Below are 14,091 nucleotides of genomic sequence, written 5' to 3' on the forward strand. Positions count from 1 at the left end.
TAAACTAAACTTTCATCTTGTGTTTTAGCTACACCTTCAAATGTCAAACTTGAGGACGTTGGGGAAAAGATCAGAGGAATGCTGTGATTAGTGAGTGAGTCCCCTCCTTAAGCAAGGTATAAAAATATTATATAAACTTAACTTATTCCATAATAAAAATGATTGACAGTTAAGCTAAATATCTAGACCTTAAAACAAGACATTTAAGAAACTCTCTGATGAAATTAGTGAATATAACCAAGGAAGAAAACATTAAATGGCATCATCAGGTTACCTTTGCATGATTTACTTTACTGTGGTGGTAGACATCTGCTGTAAGTTGCCTATTATTCCTTGGAGTTTTTTTTTTTCCTTTTTCCCCAAATTCTCAGTTTATAATTAATGAAGAACACTTTCTACTCCTTATTCAGTCATGCATTCATTGGCTACAATTGGGCTTGTCTACTTTTTAATGCGTACATATATACAGATGCATTTTCGTTCTCAGCTGCTTTGATTTTTGCCGTTTTATATAGATGCTAGACTATTCCAGTAATTATTTTAAACCAAAAAGAGAAAAAGGACCTGCTACTTCTTGTTAATGATGTTCTTAGTAAACTGAAAAATGAACTAGTAGTAGGAGTGTTTATATGGCTATTTCACACCTCTTTTACTGTAATGCTTGGTTTATTCTTAGATGAATACTACCATTTGGAATCATTTCAAAACATAATTAAGAACTTTGATGATGGTTGATCTAGTGTTCTAAACTATTCCTGAATGTCTCGTTTCCTGAGTTAGAATACAGTAATGGAAGAATAGAGCACATGTATATTGAAAAACAGCAGATGAAAATAAGCACAAAACAAAGAAAAATAACTAATCTTTAATTAGCGAAAATAAGTTGAATTCACATACCAAAAATTGTGTATTAATACGACTCAGAAATATAATTACATTGACTAGCCTACAACCTTAATGTTATGAAATTTTTGAGTGAGCAGTGTGGTGGACAGATTCTGTATCTAGCAATATGGCAGGGAATTTAACAGTATGATTAGACAAACTGGTTAATGGGATCTAATGGAGGAGGTTTTATTTTAAAAAGATTTTCTCAGATTAAAAACGGTTCCAAAAGGCAGAAGCAAGAAAAGCAAGCTAAGGTTTCGGTTTTTAGGGATAGTGTGGTGCCATCTGCTTAAAGTAATAGACTCTACCTAATTCAAATATATTCCCTGTACATACTGTATTTTTAATATGACCAAAAGCATTAAACCACAAACACTAAACTAGCGACAATGCTTTGGTGCAGCGTAGGTACTTTCTTTTACCTGGATGTAACCCAAAAATCATTTGTCAGATCACATTTCTTGATTTGGGGTTTGGGAAGTACAGTTCTCATAACCATATAAATTACATGCATTTTCTCTGTTTAAATAAGACAATAAAAATCACTTAACACCAAAATAATTCTGAATATAGTTTGAGCATCATTTTAATTGTACTAAAAAATCTTTTGAGGTCACAGCATCCTTCTGAGGAAAACAGCTATTATAATATAGATGCACAATAGGGCTGGCCAGTGGATAGAAAATTCTAATTGATAGAATAACAAGTAAACAAGGTGAAACTTTTTTTTTAAGTGTTTTTAACCATTATCTGATACATTCAATGGTTGGAGAGTTAAACGGTGCACATCAAATCTAATTCATGTTTATTCAGGAAATAGAAAATTGTTTCTTTAGCACAAACCAGTATAATTCTCAGTTTTAGAATAAAGAAGAAGCAACTTACGGAAATTATTCCAGTGGATGCAGTGTATTTATGGAACTTAGTGGAGTGTGAACAAAAAGTAGTTTTGTCTGCTCTCACATTTATTCTCTCTGAACACATTCTGTGGGCTTGCTCTTTCCTACTCCTGGATAAAATCTTGGGTAGATCCCATAGCTTTCTTTAAACTTACAGGTATTAACAAGTGCTCTCACTTTTTCAGGTATTAAAAAGTCCAGTCTCATCTAAGATCTACTTCTTCTTGTCATTCAAAACTTCTATAAGCTCTTCACCCCTCTTTACTCCCAACCCCACCATGTCTGCAGTCAGATTCCACCTCAGGCCTGAAGATTGCAGCGGGAGCTGGGAGGTGGAGATCAGTTTGCTCCCTTTTCCCAACTACGCACGTCCTTCACCTGTAGCCATTGCAGTTCCTTCAGGACTGAGTCTAAGGAGAAGGACAAGGGAGGGTTAACTTTGAAAGTCAAACCGTACCTGGCTGAGGAGACCGTGAAGCAGTGTCAGTAATTTCCTTGACAGAATGTCCGGTTACTGGCTCTTTCACTCCCAAGGTGCTCCTCCCTCCTATGCTCTCCCCTACCCCTCTTCTTTCCTTCATTTTTAGAAATCACTTGTACTGTAACAGGATAGCCCATCTGCAGGTTCCTAGTTTCAGATGAAGCCTCGTCCAAGTATGGTTTATCACCACCCTGTCAGTTCCTTGCTAGTGGGGATCCACCTTCATTTAAAATCACTTTGTTCAGATGCACCACTATCCTTTAATACACTATTTTGCAAATTAGAAAGAGACACAAGTTATCCAAACTGACAGTGCTCTGCTGGGGTAACAGTTACAGGCTAGATTTCAATGCCAACTTGAACCTCTGTGCATGTCACCAACTGTAGCACCAGAAACCATGGCCATGATTCTGCCTTTCCAAGGTGTTTAGAATGATCTGTACTAATATGTACTGTAAGGCATCAGCTTTATATCTACTGATTTTAGGATAGACTACCAGCTCCACAGTTTTATAGCGCACTCCTTACTGTATATACAAAGGGGTGTTGCTAAATACTAAAATTACAAAAAGTGTTTTACTGCTCTTGGTATCTTGACATTTTAAAGGCATGGTATATTATTTTCCAGCCAATCAAAGAGAAATTTATGGAATGCCAGCTCTAAGCATCATCCAAAACTAGGCACTAGAGGAATATCATGTTAGAGGTTTGACCAAGGTTACAGCAGAGAGGGAAAGTTTCAAAATAGTTCACTGAAATATACATTGTGTGCTGAAATCACAAAAAGAAAAAAATATTTGAAATCTTTATCGGCAACCCTAAATTTAATATGCCTGCCTGAGGAAATCATCTTTATAATCAAAGACAAGGTGTATTTTCCTGTTCTCCTAATAATTTTATATCATTTTTAGTGTGCAGAGTTCCAACTAAATGTGCATTAAGTAGCACACTTTAATTAAGTACTTCAATATGCATTCACAAAAGCATGAGCTTGATGATGCTAGCACATATGAAAGCTCATTCAGTAGAAACTAACTTTATTTTTAGAATAAAGTACTAATTGAATTCTGTGATGTAGCCAGTAACATGATTATCAGAGTGTGTGGTATTTGCAAACAAAGTGCTTTATTATCTATAATGTTGAGAGAGATCACCTCAAAGAAGACTTAAATCTTCTTCCATCAAAGCGCTTTCTTTATAATGGCTAATGGAGAATAGATATGCTCTAAAGCTTTTGATATAAATATCTTGAATGACATTCTCCCTTCTAGCTTTCTCTTTGTACCTAGTATGTAAGTTACTGCTGAATTACAGTGGTCAGACCATGCCTGAAGTCACGTTTGGTTGTTTTTATCACGTGAGAATTGGGAGTGATTAGATAAAAGCCTCTACTAGTTCCTGTATGCCATAGTTGAGGAAGTAAACCATAAATTGGATCAGATGAAAAAACTATTGTTTATGGAGGCAGGAAATAAGGAGGTAAATTTATGACATGCGCACGTATTTTACATTCGATTGCAAAACATGTATATAGGTTCAATATTATCAAGCACTTTGTTGAACTTTTTTTTTATTGTTGTTCTTTGAAGTAACAGAAACAAGAAACTCAAATTCAACTCAGATTATGTTAAACTAAACAGAAACTTCAAAGGATGTTATTCTCCCTCTTTCTCAGTCTCCATCACTGGATTTTCTCATTCTCTTTGCTGGCTTTATCTGTCCTCCATATTGGGGTAAGAAGGACACTGAGGACTCTAAGATTACCTGCTCCTTGGACTTACTGATCCAAGAGAAAGCATGATTCTCTTTCACCCAACATCCAGATTAAACCAAGGTTCTTGGAAAGTTTCATCGTGTCCACATCTTTAGCTAGAGAATCAGCATCCCCACAAACACATAGAATTAGATGGTGGTTCTTTTGCCTATGAATGGAGGTTTTCTTATCAGAAAAAAATAGAAAATAGAGTTGGGCAAATACTAAAAGAAAACAATCAGCAACAGCAATAGCAAAACAAAAACAAAAAACAAAGGTATCCTCTACAAAATCATTTCCCTTCACATACTTCTGTAAGGGGTTAAAAAAAAATTACCAAATGCAACGGTAAGGGGATTAAGCCTCCTATTCAAAATCACATATTTGTATTTGTTTTGAAATCTAATATCAAACAATATTGTGCAGTGTGGTTTTGTCTCCCTGAAAATGGTTGCTGTATATACAATTACATTTCTTTTAAGACAAACATTCAAAGATGACAATATTAAAAGTTTACCCATCAGTCAGATTATGTGAAATAATGGAAAATGCCAGAAAGTATCATAGAGAACACTCATATTTACTGATTTTCATGTTCCATATATCAGAGCACATTTAGAAGTACTTACTTAGGATTAGAAATCCCAAACTCTGAACTTCTTTGACAAAAACAAGGTTTCTTACTTATTGCTCACATTTCATGATTTTTTTGTGTGTGATGAAAGGGCAAAGTTGGAGAATTTCAAATAGAAATTAACCTAATTGCAAAATAGTTATGAAACTTGCAATGCTTGGAATAATTTTCCCTACAGGGAAACAACTTTTTAGCATCCACTCATAAATCAAGAACTGCAGTGTTAGCTACATTAAATTCATCTTATAGTCTACTTTTCAAGAAATTGTTTGCTTGGAATGTATTTGGTAATAATATATCTTCTAACCTGAAATGACATTCAAAGACAAAATTTTTAAATTTAATCTGAGACTACTTCCAACTTTTGCAGAGCTTCCTTAGTATAAAAACCCAATATATTTTGATTGAATTTGTTTTATACTCAGCTTATCTTTCCTTCTTTTTATTAACAAATGTTGCCAATTTTCAAATATTCCATACTTACTATATCTAACAAAAGCATAACACATGAGCTGTCATATCAAATCTTATTCTATGTATAGAAAAATAGACTGTGAATAACTTCTTTTTCTATGCTATATAGTTAAAAGATCAGTTAGTCTTGCTTTTCCATATCAGAATAATCTTTGAAATATAATTCCAATAAGCCATTGCTACCAACTTCTTCAGTCTTAAAATTCCTTTCTATAAGAATAACCAGTCTCTTCCCTCTTCCTTTTGATTAAATGCACAGCTATAACTCCTTTAACCAGTTTTACTTTTTGAAAATTAATATAGACTCATCCAATTGACAAATGTAAATATTTATTTGGTATGCAAAATTAATAATGTAATAATCTCTCATAATCATTGCCATCAAGTTACTTTCATTGAATGATCTGTGGAGCAGACTTAAGTTGTTCTTCACTTTCTTGTTTTCTTTGATGATGACGATGTTTCTTTTTTTAAAATGTGTTTTTCATGTGTGGATTCTTGAATGTTACAGTGGTATCTTCTTAATGTGCGGACCATTATATCTATTACAAGGTCTGATATATAGAGGGAGTTCAATACTTGCTCAAAAGAACTTATTAACAATTTTGAGAAGTACTTCATTTAGGTAGTAACCATGTAAATACCCTAGATTTGTATCACCAGACTTTTGTTTTGTCTCACTTTAACAATTGCATTTAGAAGCTAATTCCTGTTATTATTTTTCATTTCTTTTTTTTTTTTTTAAAGATTTTATTTATTTATTTGACAGAGATAGAGACAGCCAGCGAGAGAGGGAACACAAGCAGGGGGAGTGGGAGAGGAAGAAGCAGGCTCACAGCGGAGGAGCCTGAGGTGGGGCTCGATCCCATAACGCCGGGGTCACGCCCTGAGTCGAAGGCAGACGCTTAACTGCTGTGCCACCCAGGCGCCCCTCTTAAGTGATTTCTTAGAGTGTAAATATATGAAAACTACACATTTCCAGAAATGGGAGTTTCCTTGTGCTGGAATGCAGAAATTTGTTTTCTGGTGTTGTTGGTGTTGTTGAAAATATTTAGATGTTTGTTTCTAACTTCTTAAGAGCAATCGCGTCAAAATTCAACTGTAAATCAAATCTAATAACCTGTATATCACCTCTTAATAAAGTATACTACAATGAAACACAGAATGATTGAATAAATATATATTTAAAATTTAAAAATATTGGATAATAATCTCACAGAGCAGAAGGTGGGGTTATGAGAAGATTCCCTGAGGAGCACGTGGGTGGCTCAGTTGGTTAAGCGCCAGACTCTTGATTTCAGCTCAGGTCATGATCTCAGGGTCTTGAGATTGAGCCCCATGTAGGACTCCATGCTGGGTGTGGGGCCTGCTTAAGGTTCTCTCTTTCCATCTCCCTTTTGCACATCCCCCCAAAAAAGATTCCCTGAGATCCAGTAGTGAGTGATCTTACTCACATGATGGGGAAAGTGGGTAGGATAAGGACGCACATTACTATCTCTTAATGAGACTGAGCAGCAATTCTACTGAGGTAGAATTAAATCAAGCTGCTGGAATAGTCCTTTGGTTGCTTCTCCGTCTTCTCAGGGTAGAAGGAGGAAGACCTATTATCATGACAGTAGTCAACAAGCCCTACATTCCTATTGAAAGGCAGTATGGCTGTGTCTGCTGAGTCAAGTGGTGTTTAATAATCAAGTAAATGGTATCAGCAACAAAGACCTCTATAATATAGAAAATTGGGTGAATTAAAAACATTGGAAATTCATTTGCTTGAAGCCAATAATGTGATGCTGGAAACCAAAGTAAATTTACCAAAGTAAATTTACAAAAGTAAATTTAAAGCCTTGCTTACTAGTACAACTGATCTCTCTTTTCACACATATGCTTGCCTTTGTCTTGTTTTTGGTTTGTTTGTTTTTATTTTCAGATCCCACATTAAATATAAACTCTATAAAAAAATAAAAAATAAAAATAAAAATATTGGATAAATGTGTTAATCCTTGAAAATTAGGGAAGGATTCAGATTTATTCCTGTGCTCTAGCTCCTTTTTATACATTATCTCATAGCATACTGTACATAAAAATACAAACTTCTATTTTACAGTTTAGATGTACCTTATACTTACCTTGCTTCCACTTACTTGAAATCTGGATTTGAATTGTCATCTTTCCAATTGTAAAATATATATACATATATATTTACCACATAATACTGTTTCCATTTCACTATCACCTGAACTAGGGTGGGGGTGAGGAGACTCAAAATTTATTGTGTTAAGATAATGTAAATGCTGATTTATTAGAAATGCAAAAGTAATAATAGGTAATAAAAGTTACAATAATTATTTTTGAACAAATTAGAAAATTGTTGCTAAGGGGATCATAACTCTTTCCCCTACTTTTTCCTTCACTTACACAGATGTTTTAAATGAGAATGCTCACACAGAATTTGTAATGCATTTGAAATGCAAAAAAAAAGGAAAGACAGGCTAATATTTACTTCTTTTAAGCAAGTTGCTGAATTATTTTTTAATTTTCTTGCTTTTGTTACAGTTCCTATCAATAGTGTACCACACATATTTTCATGTGGAGAATGATTTTTTAGAACAAAAATTCCTCCTCTATAGAACAAAGTTATTTTTAGTTATAATCACACAATGAAATGAAACATAATGGGCCAAAAAGAAACACAATGAAACTTCTTATATTTCAATAAAAATAAAATAAATATTACTGTACAAAAAGGGAAAATGAATAGGTTAATAATTTTAATATCATAATTCTATTTTTCCCCTCAAAAGGAAAATTATACTTAAATTTTGGTCTGCCAGAGTATGAGTATTAACATTCATCATATAACATTTCTGCCAAATTGTCAAGGACTTTGTCAAATTGGAAAGCTTTTGCATATTGCTTTCAATAATCATTTTAACCAGATTTGTCAACTGTCTTAATTCATACTTAATTGGGAATATTTTTATAAACTTGAATTTCAAAAATTGTTTTTATGATGCAACAGATATACAAATAGTTAGAAAAGCCTGAAATATAAGGATAATTTTGAAAAATAATTTCTCAACAAATTCCAGGTAATTTAACACAAACATTTCAAATGGTCTAGATAATAATGGATTTGAAGCAATTCAAGTTCTAGTTCCACACAACCATTAGGCTATCATTGTTTATTTCAAATCTAATGTCTAAATGTAAGAATATGGAGTATGACAGAGGCCTGAAAATAGAAAATCTGCCCCCCCCAAAAGATCAAGCATTTTTGAAACATTATCAACTTCCCCTGACTGTGATAGTTGACCTATCACTAGGATTTCTTCAAATTAACTTCCTCATAGGATGTAATGTTTCCTCAATATAGGTAATAAAATATGCTAAAGCTTAAAATATGAAGCTTAAAAATATACTATTAAAATTCAACTATAACTCAGCAGCCATTTAGAGGTCATAAAAACAAAAGAATGTTTCAAGGAGGAATACTGTACCTCTGATTGTTTAGAATCATGTAAATAGTAAAAAGCAAATTGACGTTTAGTTAGTTTTATTGTTTTTCAGATCTCAAGAGACCACTTCCCATAGCACAGTAATGTATTTCAGACACATTACTGGATCTTAGGGAATTCATAGTGTGATGGTGTTTGATGTCACTCTAACACTTAAGAAGGAAGAAAAATTAGAATTCAGTAAGAACTTCAAGGAGTATGATTAAGGAAACTCAAACAAATGTTTTTAACTTTTGTATTAGAGACTAAGAATTTCCAAAATATATAAGAAAGGTTTAAATACATGAAAATACTTAGTGGTATAAAAATCAATTACACATAGTAGTACAACTTTTTCTTACCACTTCTTTTCACAATTTCAAGCTGACTTAGATGGCTAATGATAAAAATTGAATTCACTTTTAAAACTTAAGTTTACTCTGAATGACTGCCATTTCCCCCTCAATAGATGCCATTAGCTGCCATTATTTATCTAAAACTAAGATCCAAGACTACTCAGGTAGTTGGAATTCCTTGACACAATGCAATCTGGACCATTTAAAGTTGGTTTTGAAAATGTAAGTAAAGTGAAACGTCCTTTGAGTGCAAAGTTTGCTAAATTAATTCCAAATACTTTCTATAAGTCGGATAGATTAGAGGAATATTGTCCCTGAGAAGCAGCTGATACAGACCTAGTTTATTTCATTCTGAGTCAGGGAACATGGCCTTTATAAGCACTATTATCAATGAATTTGAAATGACTCCAAAGTTCAAACATCAGTGAAGCATCACGTCGTATGTTCAAATCAGATGACCGTTTGGCTAGGCAAATGCCATTTATATTTCAGAAGACATCCATGTTATAATCAAAAATGAATTAGCAGACATGGAAACTTCAAGCACCATTTGTCATCTGGAACTCATGTGCATTAATATGCCTCATATCTGTGACTCTGAGAAAAGCTAAGTCAACTCCAAAATTACCATAACATTCAAAACTAAACAGTAATTCATTTTAAAGTGAATGTATTGGAAATTGAATGCCAACTGAAAATAAATGATGATACCATTTAAACTTACATTACAAAAGGCTTTTTCCTTGTCCTTTACCCTATTGTCATCCTCAGTTAGCATAGCTGTCACATTTCCACTACTCATATCCTACAACAAAAAAGGTTTAGAATATAAAATGAAACAAAACGCACACCTAATTCTACTTAAGTGAACACTTGATAAATAAACTTGGCATCTTAAGAAGGAAAAATTCAATGTTATTCTATTAGTTGACTTGAATCTTCTACACCGGACTCCTTTGGTAACCTATCTGGGTTTTATTTTTTTTTTTATTTTTTTTTTTTTAAGATTTTATTTATTTATTTGACAGAGATAGAGAGACAGCCAGCGAGAGAGGGAACACAAGCAGGGGGAGCGGGAGAGGAAGAAGCAGGCTCATAGAAGAGGAGGCCTGATGTGGGGCTCGATCCCATAACGCCGGGATCACGCCCCGAGCCAAAGGCAGACGCTTAACCGCTGTGCCACCCAGGCGCCCCTGGGTTTTATTTTTTATCATTATTACTTCCAATGTACATATGTGTATCATAAGAGATGTAGTACTTATAATAGAAAGGACATAGACTCTAATCATAATTTCAAACTAAACTGGGATTCTGTTTGAGCTAACAGCACCGATCTGATACTGAAAAAGATGTTAAGCCTCTCTGAATGTTTGTTTCATTATCCTGAAATATGGATAACCCTAATTAAGTTCATAATGTTATTATGGAGATTAAATTAGATATATAAAATCTAAGCATAGATTATGGGGAAATGTGACAGCTATGCTAACTGAAGATGACAATAGGGTAAAGGACAAGGAAAAATCTAAGTATATTTTCAGTTCAATAAAAAGAGGCAGAAGAAAACTAGCCTTTAATGTTTAAAATGTTTAATATACCAAGAGGGAAAATGCATTTTATGGTAGAAATGAAGTTATGAAGTATTTATTTTTTATCCTTTTTAATAAGCCTGAAAAAATGAACACATAAAACTGAATTATGTTTTAAGCCTAAAAGAAATACAAATCAAACAAAAGACAGCTTCAATGTGTTTTGCCAATAGATTATTCTCTTTGTATATAGATGTGCGTATATGTACTATTACACAGAAAACAGTACAAGGATATATGACTCATTCTAATTATGCTAGGAGGGAAATTGTAAAAGTAAAAACATAAAATCCTGAACATCAAATACCATTAGCTAAAACTAATTTACAGAATTCCACAATTTTTTATGAACTAAAGGGAAAATACTGAAACTTCCAAAGACGTTAACCCTTTTCCCATCTCAAAACATTTTATTATCACTCTTTGGTCATGGTGCGGTATTATAGTTACTTAATATGTATACATATAAAATTATATATATTCTATTAATAGAATATGCAGTTATTTCTATTTAATTCATATAATATATTTACATCTATTATAATTAACACATTTAATGTATTTAATGCATAACTATGGAAATGCGTATAATGTAGTTGCTTTACGGGTTCCTTGAGGGCAATAATCATATCGTGCTTCATTTTATTTCCCCTCTAAAGTAAGCATACTTCCTGAAATAGTGCACATACTCAACATCTGTTTATTGCATGGTGTGAAATTTTCCAAATTAATTAATCCCAGGCTATAAGAGATGGCTCTTAAATCGCTACCATTTAGAGAACGCTTTCTCTGTGTCAGGCACTGTACTAGGTATTGTACATACATGATTTTCCATTCTCAAGCAACCTGTCATCAGAGCATCGTTATGCCCTGTTTATGTAACAATAGCTACAATTATATTTTGAAGATTGTGTTAGGATATTATATATCTAATTTAATCCTCACAATGACATTATGAACTTAATTAGGGTTATCCATATTTTAGGATAATGAAACAAGCATTCAGAGAGGTTTAACATCTTTCTCAGGATCAGATCGGTGCTGTTAGCTCAAACAGAATCCCAGCTAAACAAACAGAATCCCAGTTTAGTTTGAAATTATTATTAGAGTCTGTGTTCTTTCTATTATACAGTGCTACATCTCTTATGATTATGTGGCTAGTACACAATACAGAATAAGGTGCCGTTTGTACCCAGAATGAGATTTACACTGATTTACATACACGCATGTGCACGCATGTGCGTGTGTGTGCAGTGAATGAGATTAACCGCTTCTTAAAGTAAAGTAAGAGATTATCAGTAAATGCATGACTGAGGAACTGGTGATACCCAAGTCCAGTCAAAATGTGTAGGTTGTAGTTTCAGTGTACAGGTACCTAAAATGGAAGTCTTAAAAAAAAAAAAACTGTATAGTATACCACATTTCGAGAAAGGCAAAAACCAAACCAAAACACAAGTGATATGCCCAAAATATAAAAATTGAAAGTCTCAAGTTATAAAAATATGTATAAAGGAAAAGTAACCCTGACTGGTTATCTTAAATATCTGGTTATAATGTAAGCCAGTTTCAAAAGTATAGTTTCAAAAGTCTAAGCTCTGCCACTACTTGGTGAACTTGGCTGGTTATTGAACATGTAGGAGACTTGAATTCCTCATCTCTAAAATGCAGAGAATAATATACACCTTACATGGATGTTCTGAAAATTAAATGTGATTATTCAAAACACTAAAGTTTTACGTTGTTTTGAAAGAGAAGAGTAATGGAAAGGAATTTCTCATCAACTTCCCACTGGAAAGAAAAATATCAACCTGCAAATAATGAAAGTTTTTGACTCTCAGAACTTTTGACATCATTACTGTGAAATCATTGTGTGACTGTATAAAAATAGCAAAATTTTCACCAAGATAGGAAAAAAATAATTTTCTCAAATTAGCAGTAGTGGAGTTTATTTATTTTTTTAATCTAAATGAGTTTCTATGTTCTATGTGGGGGTATGATTATGGAGACGTTAGCTAGCATATGGTGGTAGTCATTTTACAATATATAAGTTTATCAAATCAACAAGTTGTGCATTTCAACTTTCGTAATGTTATATGTTAATACTTCTCAATAAAGCTGGAAAAATGTTTTTTAAAAAAATTACTAGAGTTTTAATGAGGTAGGTGCAAACTTTCCAGAATTTCTATGGATTACTATCAGTGTAGGTTGTTCAAAATATAGCATTTGTGAATATAATGGCATTATAAATTTGGAAAGGACTAATTTCAAAGGTTGTATTACATTGATAAAAATGAAAATTTAATGAATGGGTTTTCATTAAGTTCACATTATCATTTGACAAAAATGTAGCTGATATGTCACATATTTTCATGAATTCTAGCAACTTGAACAAAGTAATTTTTAAACAGTTGTATCTATTGCAAACATTGCAAACATTAATCATTCATTTATTAATTTAGTCAATATTTATGGCCTATATATTATAATATATTTATATATATACATACACATATATACACACACACAAATACTTATAGCTACTTATAACCATAATGCATATCAAATCCCATAATAGCCTATATTCATATCATACTTGTATAAACTCCAACTAGTTTTTTTAAGATTTTTAACTCAAACATTACTACAGACAATTTGATTTTTCAGTTAGTTACACGGATCCATATCTCAGATGATAAGGATGTTTGGAGTCTTTTAAAAGTCTTTGAATAAAGGAACAGATACTGTCCAAGTATGATGTCGTGTCTCTCCACTTGTATTTTAAGGAGTAAATTTATGTGTGTACGAACACAGCAAAAAAATTTGAGATGAGTTCATTTTTTTTCAATCAATGATGCCACTCACATACAGCAACAGTATTTGTTTCAGGTCGCTTTGTTTTTTACACAATTAGTGACGTTATTATTTATGATCAGACATTTTACACTTCAGAGTGCATGACATGTCTGAGAGTAATAGGGTTCCCGCTTTGAGGGGATTCTAATTCATCATCCCTTAATTGCCTGCTTGGAGCAAAGTCAAACCAATTCCCTTCTTGCCTGACCAAAGTAGCATTCCTTTTGGCCTTGAACACCTGACTCTCACTTCTCTTTATAACAAAACTCATGTCAGTTTGAAAGCACCGACCAAAAAAGATGGTGAGGGTATAAAATATGTTGAAAGGATTCATATTCAAGTCTTTGTTACCACCCTGTTTTCAGATTTACGAAATAAGACTTCATAGTATCCTCAGACATCTTAAAGTCTTGCCTACAGTACTCAGATTAGAATTGATTTGGGCCTAGAATCACATTAACTAATGAAAAGTAGAATTAGAACTTAGAAAAAGAATTTTTAAAAAAGATTTTATTTATTCATTTGACAGAAAGAGAGAGAGAGTACAAGCAGGGGGAGCAGCAGAGGGAGAGGGAGAAGCAGACTCCCCGCTGAGCAGGGAGCTCGATACATCCAAGGACCCTGGGATCATGACCTGACCCAAAGGCAGTTGGTTAACCGACTGAGCCATCCA

The sequence above is a fragment of the Ailuropoda melanoleuca genome, chromosome 1 (assembly GCF_002007445.2).
Source record: "Ailuropoda melanoleuca isolate Jingjing chromosome 1, ASM200744v2, whole genome shotgun sequence".
NCBI lineage: Eukaryota > Metazoa > Chordata > Mammalia > Carnivora > Ursidae > Ailuropoda > Ailuropoda melanoleuca.